General features: G+C 34.6%; 1 pseudogene; it reads left to right on the forward strand.

Annotated features, from left to right (window-relative positions):
* The first annotated feature begins 19,166 nt into the window (after nt 1–19,166).
* Nucleotides 19,167–19,946, forward strand: LOC143401894 (CD9 antigen pseudogene; annotated as a pseudogene).
* The last annotated feature ends 4,416 nt before the right edge of the window (nt 19,947–24,362 follow it).

Consider the following 24,362-nt stretch of genomic DNA (forward strand, 5'->3'; position numbering starts at 1 on the left):
GTCACTTTGTTAGCTTAACTTATCTGGTCAAGCAGACACCCAGTGGACTAAAGCCTGGAGTACACTAAAACATTCTTATCAGCCAGTATGTTCCAAAGACTCAAAGATTATCTTCTAGGAACAGGACAAGGGCCAACACAACTGCAGACAGAGTTTCTATGAAATGTGCAGGGTATGAGAAGCCCCAGCTTGTTGAGGTAACTCAATACTGCTTAAGTTCCCATTAATACTGATAGGTGATTTAAACTTCTAACATCTTTCCAAAAAAATAAAAGCAACCTGAAGAGATTACAGAAATCAGAGAGAATCACAATCAATCACAATCACAATAATTAACCAAATAGAAAAAAAAATCTGTGAAATATCCCTACAGAATTTATTTGAATTCCCTAACAAACTTGCCATGAACTAGTGGAAACATGGGGATTTGAAATATCAGAGGAGGAGGTTTCATGTAAAAGCCTTAGGTTGTCATAGGAAGCAGTGAGAATATAGATAGAAAGGAAATGAACTGTTACCTCTTTTATCTCATCACAGGGTAGTGAGGAGAACTCACCATTGTGAGCAGAAGTGGTTGTGCAAGAGGACAGTCTCAGAAAGATGAAACCCTTGGGGTTAAGGCCTGAGAACAGCAGGTGATGAGCAAATAGTTGTCCTTAGAGTCAACCAAGGAAAGGAAGACTAAAGCTTGACCCCTAGACTCAATGCCAGAGAAGTCACAAATCACCTTAATTATTTTTATGATAATTTTTAAAAACATTTTCCCTGAGTTAAACTGTAAGAGAAGTAAATAAATCAGACAGTATGTAGAAAGAAAAGTTGGTATAACAATTAGTAGAGAAGAGAGAAAATGATATAAGAAATCAGGGTAATAGCTGAAGCAATGTACCTGACTGGGCAAGGGGAGCAGGATCTAGTACCAAGCAGAGGGCTGACCTTACCTGGAGGTGTATGAGTCTCATCCATACTTGCTTAACTGAGTTCCTCTGAGTACAGAACCAGTTACAAGCATTTCATACAGTTAGCTTGTTTGTTAAGGAATCCTAGGAATCAGAAATGAAGAATTAAGAACAGTGGGATAAAACGGAAAAAAAAAAATCCAATAAAGGGTATGTTATTAAACCAGTAACCAATTTGGGAAACTGGGGCTCAATTCCTCTATGAACCTCTGAAGATCCATCAAGAATGGCTTCAAGAATGGGTCTCCCTGAAGGATGAGGAATGTGGAACAGGCAGTGGCCTGTTATATGAGAGCTGCCGTTCCAAGACTAACTCCTCTCCACAGCCTATATTGCAGGAAGTAGTTATAAACACCAGATGAAGTTTAAGTTAAGGAAGGGAAAGAGAAAAGGATATCAGGGATGTGGTTTAAAAACAGTGGGATTAGACGGAATTACTATAAGAATTGGAAACCTAGGATGTAGTTATGAAAGTGTAGTATGCTGGAACTAAGGTTATAGACATGTTGCCATTTTTAGCCATGGAAAGAACTGGTATAGGACAGTAAAATTAAACCATTGAAGTGGGGTGGAAGATCTGATCCCTGGAGAAGCAGAGGTTGAACTGGGTATACTGAAAGATTATCTACTTCAATAGTGAAATTAAAAAAAAAAAATGATCACATAAGAAGAAATGGACAGTGAGCCAGAAACAGAATCTTCCAACAAAAGAAGGAAAGGCCTAGGATAAGAAAGGATAGTGCGCAATGACATACCACAGGGTCTGACCTTATTTAGAACTGGAGAAGCATGGTGATAATAAAAAAACATACTTTATTTGTGTTAGTTTTATTATTTCTTTTAAAATTCTCTACAGGCAATGAACACCCTAATTACCAGGACTTAGAATTAACTGAGCCCCTGCCCACATTATATATCTCAGAAAAAAATGTGGTATATATTGATGGTATGATATTTTCAAAAGCTTAGGGTCACTAAGGATAGAATTTTCTGGAAACAGGACTAAAGTCTGAAAAATGCACCTAAATCTCCCTAGGCACAGCAGTCTGAGTAAAGGAAAGACCACTTCCTGATAAGACTGCACAAGGGCAGCAACATTCCAGGGCCCAGCCAGGAACCTAAGTCAGGGCCTAAGGACAGTAGGTTATGGGTAAACAGTTGTCCTTAGAGTCAACTGGCCAGAGTTAAGTAATGGCCAGTTACTGACTGGGCTGATCTGTCAGCCTACTAGGATTGCTTAAGGGCTGGAAGTGAAAAGATGAAGTCACTAGGCATGAGAGGGTACACAGGAGGCAGTATCTCAAGGAACTCGTTGGAATTAGTGTCTAGGTGATGTGGAATAAATCTACAATCATTAAAGAAACAAAATAATCAGCTTAAAATCTACCCACAAAACAACAATAAATCAGATCTAGCAGTTTTTGCAGGTAAATTCCATCACTCTTTCAAGGACCAAATGATCCTACTTGATAAACACCTTTCCAGAAAGGTGAGAGAGGAAAATTCTCCCCAAATAGGTGAGTACCATAATCAGAGGGAAAATGGACAAATAAGCAAATCTCATTTCCTAAACTACATACAAAAGTCCTATAATAAAATTGTTAGCTACATTTATCAATTATCTTCAAATCACAATAAGACAGAGTTTATCAAAAGAATGGAAGAAAGGTTAATGATATGAAACTTATTGACCATATTAATATGGTAGAAAAGTAAAAAGCTTATGATTATTACAATAGAGGCACAGCATTTTGATAAAATTAAACATCCTTTTATGATAAAAAAGCAGCAAACTAGGAATAGAAGGGAACTTCTTTAATCTGAAAAAGGTTATCAAAAGCCTACAGCAACTTTTATTCTTAATGGCATATCATTGCATGCATAATGAGCATAACAGTGGGTGAAATCACCAAACAATTAAATTTTGTTTTACTCTCATCTCTCAGCCCTTTACTGGGTTTGCTTTTGAAAGTTTTACACTCAGATTGTTGAATTTAGATTTTTCTTTTAAACTATACCAATAATTTTAAGTGGAATTACATTGAATATGCAGATTTATTACAGTATTGTTATATTTACAATATTTATTCTGCCTAAATGGGAATAGAAACCATCTCTTCTTTTTCTAAACCTTTCATTAGGTCCTACAATAACATTATATTTAAAGTTTTTAAACAACATTTATTAGATTTATTCTTATGTATTTTGTTGCTTTTATCATTATTGTAAGCAGCATATTTATTAAAATTACATTTTAACACTCTGTTGCAGGTTATAGAAAAGTGATTAATTTTTTTATACTTATTTGTCTCCATCTAGTTTCTAAACTCATTAAAAAGGTGACATAAATTCGCTTAGATTATCTATGTATATACTCATAACATCTGTGCAGAAGGAAGGTTTGTTTCTTCCTTCCCAATTTATTTAGCTATTTATTTTCCAGTTTTTACCATGCTCAGGTAAATGTAGAAGAGTAACAATGAATGATAGTGATCCGTCTTTCTTGCTTCTGTTTGTCATGGGTATTTGTCCTTCTTTCGGTCAACTAACAACTGAACCCCTTACTCTTAAAAATTGTAGTGGGAAGAACCCTTAGAAATGAAAGGTAAAAATTTGAGATGTTCACGTTTCTAGCTCTAAGCCATGAAAAGCATGTGGCCCAATTTCCTCCAAAGATGCACCATGTGCAGGAACTGATGAGTCAACTAATAAGTAACCAAGAGTAGCAGGGGCCAGTGGAGCACCCCTGGTTTCTATGGCCATAGAAGAAGTGGTAGAGACTACAAAATCAGGTTTGTAGTGCAAAGTGACAATGGAGCAGGTAGCAGGGCCTCTACTGTGTGATAGTGAGTTGCTGGGGCACAAACAGCAACTGTACATACAAGAATATTTGACACTTACAGTAGCAGCAGTGGCATTGTTGTTGTGATTTGGCCCAGACCCTACATCTCAAGATGGCCCAACATTCTGTTTTTTTTTAATTTCTAATAACCTCTTTTTTAAAACTTAGTTTTTTATTTAAATTAAGGAAAGTTCAATTAAAACCCCAGAGTAATAACTGAATTTTAAGAAAATGTTTTTTAACTTCATATAATGCTGAAGGTAGTATTCATCATCTTATGGGATATTTCCTTTTATTGAAAGGTTGATGATAAGCTTTTTGTAAAATCACAAATCACTGATGAATTTTATAATTTTTGATGCATCTTTTTGGATGCTTAAATTATTTTCTCTTTAAAATGTTACTATAATGAATTGAAAGAGAATTCCAATATTAAACTATCCTGAATTTTTGGGAAAATCTTTTGTAGTGATTTTATTTTATTTTCTAAAAATTTTAAACAACACTTATTAGATTTATTCTTATGTATTTTGTTGCTTTTATCATTATCTGATTTTTCACTTAAGTATGGTGAGATTAAGTTTAATTTTGATATGCTAAAATTTTTCTATATTCTTAAGAGGAGATTAACCTGTGTTTGCTGTATTGCCTTTGTTTGAGATTGGTTTTCAAAGTTATATTGCCTCAGAATGCACACTGAAACCATCCCTTTATCTCTGTTCTCCAAATAATTCATATAGAAATGAAAATATTTTTCCTTCAAGTATATAATAATTAGCCCACAAAATCATCTTTTCTAAGGAAGAGTTTTTACCTAGTTTCTTCAATAGCAGTATTGACATTCACCTGTTCTCTTTCTTTTGGGACTGTATTTAATAAAATATTGTAGAATTTAAAAAAGAATTCATTTAATCTGTTTTCTAGTGTATCCTACTAAGGTTATTCAAAGTATTCTTCATGGTTCAAAAAATTGTTTAATTTTAATTTTTTGATAAAATATGTCAAATGATGGCCTATTTTTTTTAACATATTTTCAAAGAAAACAGCTTTTGTTTTTCTATCTAATACAATTTTTTCTTTATATTTTTTTCAAATTTACTAGTGATCTTTTTTTCTTCATTTTATGCCTCTTTTAACTAATTCATTAATCATTTATTATTATATTCACAAGTTGATGACTTGGTAATTACCTTTCTCTATGTAATTTCTCGTAATATATTCAATTATGGTTAAATTATATTCTGGCAGTTATTATACCACTGAGAAATATACTAGCTCTTAGAATTTGGCCTTTTAGAATACATTTTTCTCTTCTCTATGTGGTAACTTCTTAAAATTTTTTAAAGTATATTCAGCAGTTGCATTACAATATGCATCTATGTAGACAAATTTTTGCTTATTCTTGCTGTTTCTTTCCTGGTTTTCCATGGTGCTCTTAAATTAAAGGACATTCTATTTTTCTCTTTCTCATACTCAGTCTAAAGATGAATATGCTTCATTTTTCTATTCACTCCTGCAAATTTTTGGACATTTCTTTACAAGATCTCATTCCTTTTCTTTCTCTGCTACATACCAATTGCCTCAGATGTCTATTCACCCACTAATTTTTTGACTTGACTCAAACAGCTGCATAATCTGCCATTTAGTTTTTAATTTCAGTAAATACATTCCATGTGCACACACATATCTTCTATTTGCTTTTTAACTTTTTTTAAATGTCATGGAGCTTGTTTGTTTCGACATGATACCTCTTTTGTGATGGTGTCAATACCTTCTTTTGAAAAGTTACTATTACCATACTATTAAACATAGAATCTCTATTAGATTTTTGCTCAACTATTTCAAGTTCCTAAAACTAGTTTCCCAGTTCATTGTATCTTGCCACTCTCCTGGTAGATTGCTTCCTTTTCTGTTTCCTAACTTTACTTTTCAAACTAAAGCCAGAATTGGTTTTCTCATGTGAGAATTTCATGAGGTCTATATTGCTGAGGCACTGTTATAACGGTTTTCCATTTCCTTTTATGTACCATCACAGACTATTACTTGCTCAAGCCCAATTTCATAGTGATTCCTAAGCTGGAGGTTTGACATAGCAGTTAGTTAATATTGTCACAACAAATCCAGGAAAGATATAATTTCAGGCACAGATTTTTCATAGAAGTTATTACCGCTTAAAATCTGACAGAGAGGAGATTCCATATTTTCTCAATTTTTTTTTTAAGTCACAGTTCTTCCAAGCACCCCAATTGACAAAGAATTCTTGGTGTCATTGCACTATCTGGTAAAGCCCTGCAGCCCCTTTCCTGTTTGTAGGTGGGCTTTCAAGACCCAAAAGGAGTTTCAACTTCTTATTAGGGAGTATCTGGTATCACAACAACCCTGCTAAAAAACTATGAGAGCCAAATAATGAAAGAGAAAGATGAAGAAAAAGAGGAGAGAGGGAGAGTCAGAAGGAGAGACAGTTCTTTTAATGGTTTGGACATGAATTAATGCAACCAGGATATAAAGGGTCAAGATCCTGGAGAAAAGTAAAATGCACTGACATCGTCTTAAGACGATGCCATTTCAAGATATTTGGCAACCTGAGGTGCAAACATGTGAAAAAAAACTCAAAGCCATGGATTAGAACTCATGAGAGTATCACTAAATTGAGGAACCAAATGTAAAATTTGGTGTTACCAAAGCCTCCAAGATTTGGAATGCACAATGCCAGAGAAATGACATTCACACAAAAGTGACTTTGACATTTAGCTCACAATTGGTATCTAAGGCATTTTAAGATTCTTAAACTAGGTATGTGCACGGCAAATCTCTGAACAAAATCAAGAAAAAGTAGTTAATAAGAGACTGAAAAGCCATGCAGAATTTTTACACTCTCCAGGATATGGAGAAATCAAAATTTGAATTTAAGACCCATTAAATAAGAAGAACCATAGTACACACCCTCAGTTTCCAACTGAGAGGCTTTTGAAATGAGCAAAGAAGGTGAACTGAGCAAGGTATTCTGAATATAACTTGCTTGGGTTTCAGAAGAAGATTGAATATAACATCATTCAATGCCTTTCAATTTTGCATGCGGAATCCAGCAATCATTAAAAATGGCTTTGTGTACTAGGAAACAGGAAAAAAAATTACTAAAAGCCAAGAGTAAAAAAATTGTAAAACATATTTATGAGTTTTCTAAATACGTCTGTTATCAGAAAGAATGTTTAAAATAACCATGATTACGAAAATGGACCAAAAAAAAAATCATACCGACTTTTGCCAGAGAAATAAAATCTATTAAAAAATAAATCAAGGTTAAAATCTAAAATGGAAACATAATCAAGTAAAATTCAGAATTATAAATGGATAGATTTAAAAGCAGGTTATATAAAGAGAGTGAGAGATTTGTGAGCTAAAATGAAGGTGATTAATAAATACTGAGGCTGAAACTACATTTTGCAGTCTTTATGCTAATGGTCCCATAAATTGTTAACATGTGCTGGGAACATTTGAGTGTCATGTTTTTAAATTTTTGAAAAGTTGACCTTTTAGTGGTTTCACCAAGATGGCCAAATGGAAAATTCCATGAGGCAAGTCACTCAGACCAGTGGATGAGATAGTGGGTAAAGGGAATCTAAAATGGGTTGTAGCACTGGGAGATGATAAGGATCAGCTATGACCTCAGGACAGAATACAGTGACGAAGGTGGCCACTTGTCCTATCGACCTTGCTTTTTAAGTTTTCTTCCAAAAGTAAAAAGGACACAAACTGTGGAAAAGCTGCAGTAGGATGGCTTGAGCTTAATGTGAAATGAGAGTGCATCTGAGGCAAGGCAGAGACTGATGTCATACCTATGTATAGTTGGATTCCTTTAACCAGGTTGTTATGCCCATTCCCAGCTGCAAACAGCTGAGACTTGAAAACATCTCTGGAAAAGTGTCTGGAAATTCTATCCATCTTTCCCAAGGAAGATCATAACCAGTAACTATCAAATTGCTTGGGTATTTAGAACACTTGATACTAAAATAGTTTTATATAAGTTACTAAAGTTTTAAGTTACTTTAGCAAACTTGTTATATATATATAAAATCATTATATAGAATCCCATCTTATATCTATAGACAATTATAAAATTAAATTATTAAGTTACTATTACCAGGGCTGGGGATGTGGCTCAAGCGGTAGCACGCTCGCCTAGCATGCGTGAGGCCCGGGTTCGATCCTCAGCACCACATACAAAGATGTTGTGTCCGCCGAAAACTAAAAAATAAATAATAAAAAATTCTCTCTCTCTCTCTCTCTCTCTCTCTCTCTCTCTCTCTCCCCGCTCTCTTAAAAAAACAATTTACTATTACCAGTTGTCCTACAAAAAAGTGCTTAGGAATAAATTTAATATATAAGGCCTCTACAAAGAAAAACATAATAATGACAGAAATTAAGGAATATCTAAAAACTGGTTGTGATATGAATGTTGTTTAAAATATTTTTCACTTAAAAATAGTTTTGATTCAAAGAAAATAGACTTCCAGATATAAAGACTAAAATTATACAAATTAAAAGAACATGGAGTTCACAAAAGAATAGACAAGTCAGTTTCAAATTCAGAAATAAGCCTACTAATGCACTATTGCTTGAAGAAGGAAAAATATTTCAATAAATAGTGCTGGAACAATGAATATTCATATAAACATTATGGGAATGGCTATCATTATAATGACTTTTTATCTACTTCTTTTTGTTTTTTATCTCAGCATCCAGTTGTGTCAGCTTGTCTTTTTTCTTCTTTTTACTGATCAAAATGCCCTACTTCCTCCTCATATGTCTAATAAGTGTTTACTATACTCTGGACATTGTGTTACTATGTTGTTTTGAATCTGGTTGATATGCCTTCCTTTAAAGTGAGATTATTTGTTTAGGGAGGCATTTCATTCATTGAAAACTTGGGTTTTTTTGGAGGTTTGATGTTAGGCTTTATTGAGTCAAATGTACACCAAGGACTATTGAGTTATGGAATCAATAATTCTTAATTGTGAGGAACTTTTCTCCATATTGCAAGATATTTGGCAATTTCCATGCTCTGTCTACTTGGTGTTGATAGGACCTGCCCTCTATTGGTGACAACCAAAAAAGTCTCCATGCATTTACAAATCTCTTCTCAGGGGAATAATTGCCTTTAGTGAGAATTTCTGGCCTAGAGTACCCTTTACTTTAAAACTGTAGTAGTCTTACTCCTAAAATGTGGACTTCCTTAGGTATCTTTTGAATGCCTTGAATGTTCATGACTCTCTAGAACAGCTGGTTATGATTCCAACTTGTGACAATTTTCTCACCTTTCTAAAATTCTTCTCTGCCAAACCTCATAGAACTTGTGTTACCTAAATGCTTGACAAAAGATTCAAGAAAAAGATCCTTATCAGTATAACTATGTTCATTTTGGAACACTGCTTCCTAAATTTCAGCCTCCTTTAAATTATTATTGTTGTTTTTTTGGCTCAGCTTGTATGATTTTCTATTCAAGGATTATAGCTCTGAGAAAGTTATTTCTTAATGCCTAAAAACTGATGTATGCAGTTTGGGGGTTTGTTACAGCAATTTAAGACCCATCTCTGGTATTTCATCATGGCCAGAATCTGAAAGTCTCTTATTATCTATATTGAAAAATAAATTTTATTATAATCCTTATTTTATAACATTTATAAAATTCAATTGCCAATAATTTATAAGTCTACATAAAAAAAGTAAAAATAAAACTGTTATAAGAAATCTTGTGGTAAGCAAACACTTCTTTAAAAACAAGCCAAGTATGGCAGCACACGCCTTTAATCCCAGTGGCTCAGGAGGCTGAGGCTGGAGGGTCATGAGTTCAAAGTCAGCCTCAGTAACTTAGAGAGGCCATAAGCAATGGAGTGAGACCCTGGCTCTAAATAAAATATAAAAAATGGCCAGGATGTGGCTCAGTGGTTAAACCCCATGAGTTTAATCCCTAATTTTAAAAAGGAAGGAAGGAAGGGAGGAAGGAAGGAAGGAAGGAAGGAAGACAAAATACGATCATAAAGAAAAATATTATAAACTGAATCTCAACAAATTTGAAAATAAAATGTAGTCTACAGAATAGAAGATATCAAAGTATATTGCTTGGTAAACATAAGGTTAATTATAAATGTTATATAAACATTATATTAAGAAAATATACTTGGCTGTGAATGTAGTTCAGTAGTAAAGTTCTTGCCTGGCATGCACAAGCCCGGGTTTGATTGATCCCTAGTATGGCCAAAAAAAAAAAAAAACAGGGGGAAGGGATAGGGAGAAAGAAGAGCATACAGATATCGATATAAATAAAGTATAAAATACATCCATTTAAAGAAACAGACGAAATATTGGAATAAATACTTCACAATATAGACCATCAAAATGGTTCATAAATATATAAAAAGGAGTTCAATCTTAGTGTGAATTGGGCAAAATGTAAATTAAATATCAAGGAGTAATGCAATTACTTGACCATTAGAAAAACTAAAATGCAAATATAATTATCTAATAGGATATTACATAGATAAGAAACAACTAGAATTCTTATATGTTGTTAGCAGGAATGTAAATTTGTGCAACATATTTGGAAATCAGTATCTACTAGAGAACATACATTAACTAGAAATTCTACCTCTACATATATTTTCAGTATATGTTAACCACAGAAATAAAAGAATTTCAAGATTATTGGTAATATTCTCAAACTGAAAAATTCCTGTTATAGTTTGGATATAAAGTACCCTCTAAAGACTCATGTGTTGAAGGCTTGGATTCCAATATAACTATGTTCAAAGGTTGGACTTTTAGTATATGTTTGGTTCATGAGGGTTCCTGCCTCATAGGTGGATTGATCAATTGATAGCTGAATGGACTATTGGGAGTATTGGGAGATGGTGGAAACCATCTGCAATGGAACATAGTTGAAGAAAATATGTTATTGGCACATAGCCTGTAATTGTGTTTTTATCCCTGGCCCCTTCCACTTCCTTCTCTCTCCCCTCTCTCCTTTTTCCTCTCTCCCTCTCTCTTCTCTCCTCTCTCTCCCCACTCTCTCCTTTCTCTCTCTCCCTCTGTCTTTCTCTACTTTTTGGCTGCAAAGAACTGAGCAGGCTTTCTCCACCACACCCCTCTGCCATGATAGTCTACCATGCTTGAGACCTAGAGCAATGGAACCAGGTGACCACAAACTGAACCCTCTGAAACCATAAACCAATTTAATTTTTTTTCTCCTTTAAGTTATTTATGTCAGTCATTTTGGTCACCATGACAAAAGTTGACTGACATGCCTCCCAAATTTTGATTAATAGTAAGTTAATTGTTGTATATTCATCTGACTGAATACTAAATTGCAATGAAAATTAATAATTTGTGTATTCAACTACAAGCATAAACTTCACAGACTTTTAAATTAAATAGGCAATGTAAACTGGACATATAAAGTTGACAAGACATATTTGATGGTGATGGACAAATTTGCCAATTGAAAAGAAAATACATTGAAGAGAGCCTGAGGAAAGATCCTGTGGTGCTGGTAATATTTTATGACTACACCTGTATGATTGGTATTTATAAAACTTCAATAGTCTCTTCAAATACCATTTATTGACTTTATTCTATGTACCTCATGGTTCAATATAACAAACATAAAAACAAACAAAAAAATGGACAAAAGGCCACTCTTGGTTTGATATCTCCTTACAGCTCCCAGCCATCACCTGATTTGTTATGTTCCTGGTACCCAGGTTCTACTTGGCTTTTGACATTTAGAGTTATCCTTTCATTTCTTATGAGTTAATCCAAGGATTATATATTGCTATATATTATACAAGATTTTTTGGTATTTATTAATAATACTGTTTTTCCTTACATGATGGTCCATTTCTCAGGAACATGAACTCCTTGTGGAAATATAAATTGATAATCTATCTCAAATATAATTTTCCAGTTGCATCAAAAACCTTGCAAGTGCTCTTTGCTGTCATTTTTCACATCACCTTTCACAATCCTAGAAATTTTAGTAGAGAAATTAGTTGTTATGTGTCTAGGCATGCACATTATCAAAACAAACTAAAAAGCTAGTTGCTATTTGTAGCAACATTATCAAAATTTTAAAAAATCCTGAAAACAGCATAAGTACTTAACAATAGAAAATTTGTTACATAAATCATGATATATACTTAAAGTGAAGGACTAGACAGACATTAAAATGACAATGTTAAGCTCTATTTAGTGACATTATTTTTCATAATATATTATTGTTAGGGAGAGAAAATATAAAACATCATGTAATATATCTGTCCTTTTTTGTAAAAAAAGACATAAATATGAGTGAGAGATATGGATAAAATTGCAGACAATGGTATATCTGCATCTTGAGTATTTAAGGAGTTTTGCATATTTATGCTTCATAACTTTTATGATAGGAATTAGCCTAAGATCATTTTATAGCTAAGGGAGAGTGCTAATGTGTTGATGTGTTTTTTTGTTTGGTTGGTTGGGTTTTGAGGGGGCAATGCCAGGGGTTGAACTCAGGGGCAATTGACCACTGAGCCACATCCTCTGTCCTATTTTGTATTTTATTTAGAGACAGGGTCTCACTGAGTTGCTTAGTGACTCACTTTTGCTGATGCTGGCTTTGAACTAGAGATCCTCCTGTCTCAGCCTCCTGAGCCACTGGGATTACAGGTGTGTGCCACTGTGTTGATGTGTTTTTAAGAAAAATAAATAAGTAAATACCGTCAGAAAATATAATAACATGATACTGTAAACCCAATCTTAAGGGGACATATGTACTATCTTACCATCATGCCTATCAAATTCTGTTAGTAAACTTGGCTTTTACTTTTTGTGACAAAAAAAAAAAAAATAGAAGAATATGGGCTGCACTGTGTAATACTAAAATGAATTTAAACTTAGGAGTGTTCTGTAGTTTCTAAGTTTTTTAAATTTGTTCTAAATAGTTATACATGGCAGCAGAATGCATTTCAATTCATTGTACACAAATGGAGCACAACTTCTCATTTCTCTGGCTGTACATGATGCAGAGCCACACCATTTGTGCAATCATACATGTACATAGGGTAATAATGTCCATTTCATTCCACCATCCTTCTCACCCCCTTACCCCTTCCCCTCCCCTCACTCACCTATGAAAAATCAAAAGTTCCTCCATTCTTCCTAGTCTGCCCACCATCTGCATATCAGAGAAAACATTTGGTCTTTAATTTTGGGGGATTGGCTTAATTTGCTTAGCATGATATTCTCCAACTCCATCCATTTACCTGCAAATGCCATAATTTTATTTTCTTTTAATTCTGAGTAATATTCCGATGTGTATATATACCAAATTTTCTTTGTTCATTCATCTGTTGAAGGACATCTGTGTTGATTCTATAGTTTAGCTATTGTGAATTGAACTGCTATAACCATTGATGTGGCTGCATCACTGTAATATACTGATTTTAAGTCTATGGGGTATAAACTGAGGAGTGAGTGGAATAACTGGGTCAAATGATAGTTCAATTCCAAGTTTTCTAAGGAATATCCATACTGCTTTACAGAGTGGTTGCACCAATCTGCAGTCCCACCAACAATGCTTGAGTGTACTTTTTCCTCCATATCCTTACCAAAACTTATAGTTGTTTGTACTCTTCATAATTGCCATTCTGACTAGAGGGAGATGAAATCTTGGAGTAGTTTTGATTTGTATTTCTCTAATAGCTAGTGATGTTGAACATTTTTTTAATATATTTATTGATCGATTATACATTTTCTTCTGAGAAGTGTCTGTTCAGTTCCTTAACCCATTTATTGTTTTTTTTTGTGTGTGTGTGTGTGTGTGTGTGTGTGAGAGAGAGAGAGAGAGAGTTTTTTGAGTTCTTTATATATCCTAAAGATTAGTGCTCTATCTGATGTGCATGTGGTAAAGATTTTCTCTCATTCTGTAGGCTCTCTCTTCACATTACTGATTGTTTCCTTTGCTGAGAAGAAGATTTTTAGTTTGAATTCATCCCATTTATTGATTCTTGATTTTATTTCTTGGACTTTAGGAGTAATGATAAGAAATTCAGGTCCTAAGTTGACAAGATGAAGATTTGGGTGATGAATTCTAAATTCAGTGTTGAATCCTCTGAAAGAGAAATTAGGAAAACTAGCCCATGTACAATAGCCGAGAGAGAGAGAGAGAGAGAGAGAGAGAGAGAGAGAGAGCAAAATACTTGGGAATCAATCTAACAAAAGAGGGGGAAAAACCTCTACAATGAAAACTACAGAACATTAAAGAAAGAAATTGAAGAATTCCTTAGAACATGGAAAGATCTCCCATGTTCTTGGAGAGGCAGTATTAATATTGTCAAAATTGCCACACTACCAAAAGCCTTATATAGATTTAATGCAATTCCTATTAAAACCCCAATGTCATTCTTCATAGAAATAGAAAAAGCAATCATGAAATTTATTTGAAAAAATCCAAGACCCAGAATAGTCAAAGCAATCCTTAGCAAGAAGAGTGAAGCAAGAGGCATACAAGACTTTAAATTATACTAGTTTCTAATGCAAGCAGAGCATTCTACCTTGATACCAGTTCTGTGTTTCTTTTGCTTCAATTTTCCCACGGTTTTGGAAAACAGTAAATTAAGAATTAACAACTTAGAAATCGTATGTGGCCAATTTCTGTGTGGTAATGAGAACTGTTTTCTAGTAGTAAAGCATAAAGCAAAGTGAGTCCATTTCAGCCAAGCCACAAAATGACTGAGAATAATTTACTAAGAGAGGAAAAATGGAGCAAACACGGAAAAAGAAACAGAACTTTTTTTTTTTTTAATCATTAGACTTTTACATAGGATAAATTTACAAGACTAAATAGATAAAAAATTTATTGAATATTCTCTTAAGTAATAGTGTTATGAGGTCACAATGGAGCTTCTATGGAGCTTCTATATTATCTGAAGAATATATGTACAAACAAAGCTTTGCAATTAATAATTCTTGATTTTTTTTCTTGTTTTGTTTTCTTAGTGAATTTTAAAAAAAAACAGATTTTTTTCAGGTTCCTAAGTCACCTTCACTTTCATGAAATATAAAGAATAGAGGTTGCCTTAAGTCAAGTGTACATAGTTACTTATTCATTTTAGCTGACCTTACTTGGATTGTTCCTTGCATCCTATTAGAATGAAATAAAAGGTCTGTGCTGGAGGCCACCCTGTATATAGCAGAAATAGAAGATATTTAAAGTTTCTTTCAATCCTGAGAATTTGCAATCTTAGGAAAAGTAGGGAACACTCTTCATTAATATATAGGCAAACCTAGTAACCTGGAGCCTGATGCCAGTGGGGTGCCATAATTTATCGCTCTCTGCTCTTTTAAGTAGCTCGGTTCACCTCTACATCTGTACTTTCCACTGCATCACTAACTGTGGACTACCCAGAAAGGATGAGCTCACAAACAGCTTGTAATCTGGATTTCTTGTTGAAATCTTCGCCTGGGAATGAGGTTTCCCTGATTACGAGATTCCATAGGTTTCATCATAAGAACGGGCTCTAAAACTAAAAAAATGTTAATTTTTACATACATGGATTTTATTTTGTTTGTACCAAATTCACTCCACCCACATGCAATGACTTCTATATGCTTAATTTTTGATGGTACTTAAAATCTCTTGAAGTCACAGTACAATGGACTCATCTAAACATAAATTGATTCCAACACCCTCCAGTTATATGTTGTCTTCTTAAGTATAGCTATATAGAAAGGAAATTAAATTAGATTTGGCTGACACCATACCCTGTAACCTCTTCTCATTGTTTTCCACAGCACTGTGAAGTCCATTCAAATAGAATTAGAAAGTCTGACAGCTCCTGGAAATATTACCATAAGGTTATTGTCAGGCCAAATTTCATATGGTCCTAGAATCGTGCTTTCTTTCTTGGAAGACTTGAATTCAGACATTGACTGGTCAAGGTCCTTACAGAAATTATCACATTCATAAGAATTATGAATAATAGAATTGCAATCAAGAATCCAGAAAGAAATATGTTGCCTCTAATAAATATTTTAAGAAAAAATGATGATTTATTAAAATAAACTGTTCAACTTTTATGCAGAATTGAAAATTAAATACAAGTAACCTAAGAAAATGAATGCATTTCATTTTATCTTTCCTCAGGACTCAAGGAAATAGGTAAATTTGCCATTTAATTGTTTTTCTAACTCCACAAACTGTGTTTGAGTCTTGTTTTACAAGACACATTTTAAAAATTTAGAGATTTATTAATAGGCTTTCTTTGAAGGACTTTTATTTAACAACAGTTACCACCACACACAAACAAGATGATTAAAGTCAATCTAATATCTGGGTTTCATGATGTATTGAAAATATACTCACAATGCAACCATATTTTTCAAAATGCAAATCTCACTAATAACATTTTCCTTACTTAGTGGAAACATGAAGGAGTTAGGGCACATGGGAGGTTTTAACTCAGGAGATCCAGGTGAATGATGGAAGTACTGACCTCAAATACAAAATAGCTGGAGTTAATGAATGGAATTAATTTTATTATGATTTATACAACATATAAGCAGTCATTAAAAAATGAGAAAATGTTCACAGATGACTTCCTCAGAGCACATGTAGTACCTCACAATTTTTTTGACCCACCATACAGCATAGCAGACTTCAGTCAATAAATTTGACCTGTAATCCTACATTCCATTGCCTTTGTACTGCTGATAAATTATACTTTTTAAAAAAATATTTTTTAGTTATAGGTGGACACAAAGTCTTTATTTTACTTTATGTGGTGCTGAGGATCGAACCCAGTGTCTCAAGCATGCTAGGCAAGTGCTTTACCTCTGAGCCACAACCCCAGCCCTGACAAATCATACTTTATCTAGAGAAGCTACATTATTTTAATGATATAACAGTAAAAAAAACTTCAAAATTAGGGACTCATACATCTTTCAAGGTTTATGATCTCTTGTTTTATATGACAAGATTCCTTAAAGAAATGTTGCATTGAAGGATGTAATTACCACATATTTAAAGGAAAGAAAATACATTGAACATTTGAAGTTAGGCCATTTATGCTCTCCTTTATTCATAACTCATGCTATTTTTATAGAAGATACTATATTTCTCAGTGCTTCTATAAAACAACTAATAGGATTTTCTAGTTTCCTTTCATCTCTTTTCTCTCTTTGTCTCTTCTACTCAGGACGAAGCCATTTGTAAGAAAAGATCCATCCAGATATAGAACAACAGAATCATTCAAAGGCTAAAACCTCTAGATTCACTGTCATAACTATGAGATTCTCCTCAAGTTATTTAGCATCTATGTGGCTCAATCTCTGTATTTAAATTTAGAGATGTAATACTTGCTTTTGCTTTACCAAACTAGAGTAAACACTAAATAGGGTTACAGTGTTTTGGAATTAAAGTTGCTGCATAAATCAAGATACGATATTTTGGAATAATTATTATGGCACTTCAACTTATCACTGACAGCTAATAAATCATTTAGCATGATAGTAGCAAAAACTACTAATTATGCTAAGTGAACAGTGGCCTGATATGATTCTGTATTTTATCCTTGGTAACTCATTTAACATGGATAGTCTCTCTCTTACCACTCAGTGCTTTGCCAGCATTTTCTTTAATCTTATCAGATCTCTTTGATTTAATTGAGAAGTCACTCTAGAAGAATGTCATTTTTCTTGCATCTCTTCAACAAAGTAATATAATTAAGATTATGCAAAACAGAGAAGATTCCCAGAGTGCCAGGAAAGAGTGAAAGCCTGTGAAATCCCAAAATTAGGAATTGCTGTAGTCAACATAAATAATTGACATTTAGATGACCTAATTAAAACAAATTACATCTCTGTGGGGGAAAGTTATGATTTTTAACACAGAATATTCTTGAAAAATAGCAGACAAAGTATCTGAGATAGTAGTGCTGTATATTTTCTATAAAAATCATTCAAAATTAGGATTCATTTTTGGCAAAATAATGTTTAATAAATGTAAAAATGTGGAAATTTGAAAATATATAAGAAATAGATTAAGGTTGAATTTCTCCCCAGTGGCATGCTACCACTGAGCTATGTCTCTAGACCTCCCCCTTTTTTCCCTTTTGTCGTTTTTATTTTGAGACACCAGTGTTTCCTTCCCACTTACAGACTATTGAGGCTTCAATCTGTGGCTAGTACAATAGTGGGCCTTTATTTTGCGGCTAGGCAATCCTTTTGGAGTAACTTGATTTCTCATCTGTTTTCATGAATAAGTTCCCACCTACTTCCCTGTCTGAAGGTCCACCCAGACTCTACTAAGGACCTTTATTGCAGGGCCCTGCAGGCCCATCAGTTTTCCACTCACATGCACCTATTGCACAAACTGAGAGTCTGGAAAAGGCTAATTTGATTCTTTCCCAGCCTGATCACCATTTCCGTTCTACTTGGGTTGAGTTGCCCATGATGCTTCCATTTCCTTCTAAAATTTCAAAGGGAGAGTGGAGACAGAGATATTTCCATGGCAGATCCATCCACCCTTCAAGTTATTTAACACAAAGGCTTTCTGAGCGCAGAGAAAGGAAATTAAAACTATATTGGCTGATCTTATGGTCTTTCTTCTCTCTCTCTTTCCCTCTTTCTTCTTTCTCCTTTCCATAGTCCCTCAAACCTCAGAGCTTTTATTTTACTTTTCCCACATCATATATTCTTTGCACAACGGAATAGCAATCTTCATGGCTTTGAAAGCAGGAAAGCCATTTCTTCACACTTAGGCAGAACACTTCGACATAGATCTCTATCAGGTGTGGTTAATGGTCTAAAAGGGAGGGAGGGATAGCTATTGCTAAAGAAACAGAACAAATCCCATTGCTCCACAAAGCTTGGCTGCCAGGTTATTGTTTTGCTCAGGGAAAAAAGAAAATATTCTCTCACTGGGCCTGGTGGTGAAAGCCTATAGTCCCAATAACTTGGGAGGCTGAGGTAGGAAGATCACAAGTTCAAGACCAGATTCAGCAACTTAATAAGACTCTGTCTCAAAAGGACTGAGGATGTTGCTTAGTGTGGGGGGGATAAAGCTTAGTGATAAATTGCCTCTCTCTTCTGTGAGTTCAATCTCTAGTATAACAAAAACAAAACAAACCAAAACAAAACTCCCGGTCTCTCTTGGATAATTTTAGGAAGCTGAAATAAAACATGATTCTAAAAGCAAAATTTATTTCTGATGAAGAATTAACATCTTTTTGGCAGCTTCGAGCACCTCTGTCCAGCGCTGGAACCCTCCTTCCCAACTGCAGTGCACGCCCAGGTCCCAAACCAGTCTGGCCCAGGCCAATCCATCCTGCGCCATGCCAATTAAAGGAGGTACCAAGTGCATCAAGTACCTGCTCTTCGGATTTATCTTTGTCTTCTGGCTTGCAGGAATTGCACTTCTTGCTATTGGACTATGGCTCCAATTTGGCTCTCAGATCAAGAGCATCTTCGAGCAAGAAGCTAATAATTCCAACTTCTACACAGGAGTTTGCATTCTGATTGGAGCTGGGGCCCTCATGATGCTGTGGGCTTCCTGGGCTGCTGTGGGGCCATGCAAGAGTCCCAGTACATGTTGGGATTGTTCTTTGGCTTCCTCTTGGTGATATTTGCCACTGAAATAGCTGCAGCCATCTGGGACTATTCACACAAGGATGAGGTGATTAAGGAAGTCCAGGACTTTTACACCTACAACAAGCTCAAGACCAAGGATGAGTCCCAGTGGGAAATGCTGAAAGCCATCCACTACGCGTTGAACTGCTGTGGTATAGTTGGAGGTGTTGAACAGTTTATCTTGGACATCTGCCCCAAAAAAGGACATTGTCAAAACCACCCAAATTAAGTCCTGCCCTGTAGCCGTCAAAGAGGTCTTCAACAACAAGTTCCACATCATTGGCACAGTGGGCATCCGCATCTCAGTGGTGATGATATTTGGCATGATCTTCAATATGATCTTGTGCTGTGCTATCCGCAAGCAGTGAGATGTTCTAGAGTCAGCTCACATCCCTGAGCAGGAATATCCACCCCCAAAGATTGGGAGGGAGGGTGATTTTTTTTTTTTTTTTGCCACTAATGTTAGTGTCCATCTGCATTTCTAAACAAAAGTTATTCTGTGTTTGTCATTTTAACTCTTTATTCAACATTGACATTTGAGAGATTTGGGGGTTTGATTTGCTTTGGTTTATATTTTTGTTGTTATTTATTTTTGCTTGTATGTTAAGCAGAAATCCTGCAAAGAAAGGTACTATATTTGCTAGACTCTAGACAAAAGATATTGTACATAAAGAGAATTTGTCTTAAATAGATACAAATATCTATCAAATTTAATCAAGTTGTAACATATTGCAGACAATTTGATACATAATAAAAGATTATGACAATATTAAAAAAGAATAATCATCTTTTATACATATATGTCTTTTGAATCCCAGAAGAGTGAGGCTCAAGTTTATGAATTATTTCATTTGTCAAATTCCTGTTCTCTCTGCATCTGAGTCTGATTCACCCTCATAAGGAAGATGCTGACACCTGGGCTGAACTGCTGTTCCGCTTGCCTCCTCAGAAGCTTGTATTCTATAGCTTTAGCATAACAAATTCTCCTATCAATCAGACTTAGCCAACATTCTTCTTCATGATCTGATGTACTTTCATGTTTATTTACAAATATAGTGTAAAATATAAAATCATTCAATGTTCATATCTCCATTTCTCCCAACTTTAAAAGCACAATGAGTTGCTGAGTCACATTAAAATTGTATCTAATGTTATTATGGTTAATGATAAAACTTACCCTAGGGAATAGATAAAATGATTCTTTAAAATTACTTCGGTAGTTCAAATTCATTCAGTCAACAATTACTCATTGAATACTCGCTTTTGTCCCAGGCATGATTTACTCATGTCCCAGGCTAGAATTACAGCCATGAACACTACATTTTCCCATGAATGGAGCCCTCTATGAACTCCAGGACACCAACTCATGGTAGAGAGTTAGATAACAGACAGATCAACAAATAAATATAGGATACTTCAGGTGGTACTTCCTACACAGAAAAAGCAACAGAATAAGGTGGATGTGGCAGGGATATTTATTTTACATACTGTGTCCATGAAGACCCTTCTGTAAGGGGACATTTAAGCAAAAGCATGAAGGCAGCAGAAGAGTACGGTGTGCAGGTGTTGAGAAAGTTTACCTAGGCATTAGGCCTAATGCCTGAGTGCAAGGTTCAGTGAGGGACATACATGGACATCACTGTGGCCAGAACAAGGGAGACTGAGGGACAAATAGTCGCAGATGAAGAGGGGAAGCCTGTACCTTTAGGACTATGCCTTCCATTCTGTGAAAGAGGCTTACTGGTGTGTTGCCCATGCACTTGAGCTGCTTGGTAAAGACAAGACCAGGGGAGAGCAGCAGTGAGATAAGGAATAACAGTTAAGAAGTTTTTGCAATAGTCCAGGAAAACGATGATGTAAATTTAACCCACAAAGGCAAGAAGAGTTTTGTTCTGGTTACTATTGATGTAAACAGGCCTCTCTAAAGTTAGAACAATAGGATAGCAACAATTTAGTTGTGCTTATAGATTCTGTGCATCAAGAATTTGGACAGGGAGCTGGGGATGTGGCTCAAGCGGTAGCACGCTTGCCTGGCATGCATGTGGCCCGGGTTCAATCCTCAGCACCACATACAAAAAAAAAAAAAAAAAAAAGATGTTGTGTCCTCCGAAAACTAACTAACTAACTAAATAAATATTTTTAAAAAATTCTCTCTCTCTCTCTAAAAAAGAAAAAAAATTGGAATTTGGACAGGACACAACTGGACAGCTTTCCTCGCCTTTGTGAAATCTTGGGCCTCAGATAAGAAAACATGAAGACAGAGGGATGGTGACTCAATCGCTGGGGACTGGTACCTTTTGAAGCTTAGTCAAGTATCTGGTAGGGGACAGTCATTGTCCACCAAAAAAACTATTTGTTGCTTCTCCATGTGTCTTCGGATTCCTCAAAATCTTGTGGTTGTGTTACAAGGTTGAATGCCTCAATGAAGCTGAATGACCTTTACAAATTGACAAAAACTCTCTCTGACCAAACGTCAAACTTCAATCAAGCTTCATTGAGCACTTTTTTCCTACTAGCTTTAACCTTGCCTCTCATCCTGTGTTTGGTGTGCTAATTTCAATTTTAGCAAAGAGTCACAAGTCAGTTTCATGAATCTCTCCACTTTTGATATCTAATTCTAGGCTTGCCTTTAGTAAGAATACTGTTAGATTCATTTAGTAAGAATTACCCCACACTTGGTATCTTTTACTGATGTCTTATCAACTGTACTCTCACCATGGTTTTAGGCCACATATCTCTACCTGTCTTTAATATATTCATAATTGAAGTTCAGTCTTTATCCTCCATTGCAGTAGTTTTGAATAGAGTCTGTCTTATCATTTTACCACATGTCAAAATAATTTCTTCTTTGAAAAAGTCTAGCCTCATAATTTTGTTTATGGAAGTAGTTGCCAGTCCACTAATAATGCAAGACCAGAAGTCTTGGGCTCTATTTCTTGGTACCGGAGAGGTGATAGCTCACCGCAAAAAGAACATGCAAAATAGGAGATATTGCTGTGGACATATTTTGAAAATAGAATTTTCCTCAAGGTTGTATGAAGGAGAATCATAGAAGAAATAAAAGAAACTATTAAAAGGTGTTTTCTCTTGGTGTTTTATTTTTTACCAAAACTTCAAGGACATGCATTTCATAAATAAAATAATTGTTTTTATTCTCCTTGGAAAATAATTTGTATTCAATATATCATAGGGTTAAGCTCTCAGACTAACTCCATCAAAAGTTTAAGTGATTCATAGATAACTTCCTATCTTGGCCTTGGACAGGGAACTCTTTTCTCTGAATCTCTTTCAGAGTCTTTTATTTAATAGAACAATGTTTTTGTTTTTTAATAGAACAATATTTTTTATTTAATAGAACAAATTCTGTACATACTGATTGACTAATCCCCCCTCATACCACACATAAGCATATACACAAACAAACATACAAACATATGTAATATGAGAGGAAGTGGAATAGAGTTTCCATAGTCAGAGTAGTTTTGCCTTGTTCTGATAGAGTAGTAAAAAACTCGTTTAAAGTGGATGGGGATTAAATGTAGACATACTCTAGGCTAAATAACATACAGAAATGAATTCTTCTCAAGGTGCAATTCATTCAAAAAGAGGATTTGAAATTCGATCAAATGCCAATGTGAAGGCATATAATGCTTGAATGACATTAATTAGCTGAATATTGAGCCCAGGAGCAAGTGAGGCTTATCCACTGAATATGTACATAAGAATTTCCTATCAAGGAGAACCACAGAAAAATATCTGGAGCAGCTTCTTCCCTCTTCTTTATATTCAGGTTCCTATTACCATATTCCTGAGGGAAAAAAAAAACTATGCAAATATAAGAGTTCCAACTTAATAGCAAACTGGTCATAAAAGTGAGCCTTTTTCTTTTGTGACCAAATGCCTTTAAAAAGCATCTGAATCATGAAAATATTTAAGAAACTATGAATTTAGTTGGACTATGTTTTAAGATATCAACTAAAAAGGAGGATTTCAAATATCTTCTTATAAATCTTAATTTCAGAGAACATTTTTATTCTTTAGCTTAACAGCACTATTTGGCAAACACTAACTCCACATTTCTGAATCATCAAGGCTTCTTTCCTTGGTTTTATCTATCTTGAACATTTTTTGTTTACTGTTTATGTAATTTGAGATCATGGAATGTTACTCTGATTGTCGTCTTTTTTCCCCAAAAATGAAAATTATGAATCAGATTAAAGTGACCAATTGTAGTGACTTTGATAGCACAAGCTTCTTAAAACTATTCCAAATTCATCTTGGCTACCCTGATTTATATAAAGACTCATAAGTAATTTCAATATTTTTGTATATAATGATTTTTTCTATGCTACCATGTATTTACTTTGAAAGTTAATAATAATAAATTATACTATTATTGCTGTTTTCTTACATGTGTTATACTCTATCTTTTATCTGAACCAACTATTTTTGAGTTTCAGTAAGCTTTCAAAGACAAATCAGCAAAAGGCCAGAAAAGAATCAGTATGGCAGTGCAAGCTAGGAAATAAACTAGCAATTTAAAGATCATGACCTCTAATACCATTTTGACAATTAACTTATCATCTAACCTTCTGCTAGTCGCTTGCCCTCAGGTTGCCTTTTTTCTGAACTTTGTGAAAATGAAAATGACAACACTGTGGTTACTGCTCAAAGGAACTGAGTAGAAAAAAAAATACTTTACTAGTCATAAAATGCCACATAGATGTTCTATAACAGCTTCAGAGCTCCATAGTTTAATATGCAACTAATTTTTCTTCTAACAAAGTGCTAGCAGAAGCAACTAAGATCAAGCAGGAAAAGATGCAAAACTCCTGGTCATAACAGAGCCTGTTCATTTGAATTGATTTTATGGGTAGATATCAGTAGAGGCTATGTGATCA

Source organism: Callospermophilus lateralis, chromosome 6 (genome assembly GCF_048772815.1).
Source record: "Callospermophilus lateralis isolate mCalLat2 chromosome 6, mCalLat2.hap1, whole genome shotgun sequence".
NCBI lineage: Eukaryota > Metazoa > Chordata > Mammalia > Rodentia > Sciuridae > Callospermophilus > Callospermophilus lateralis.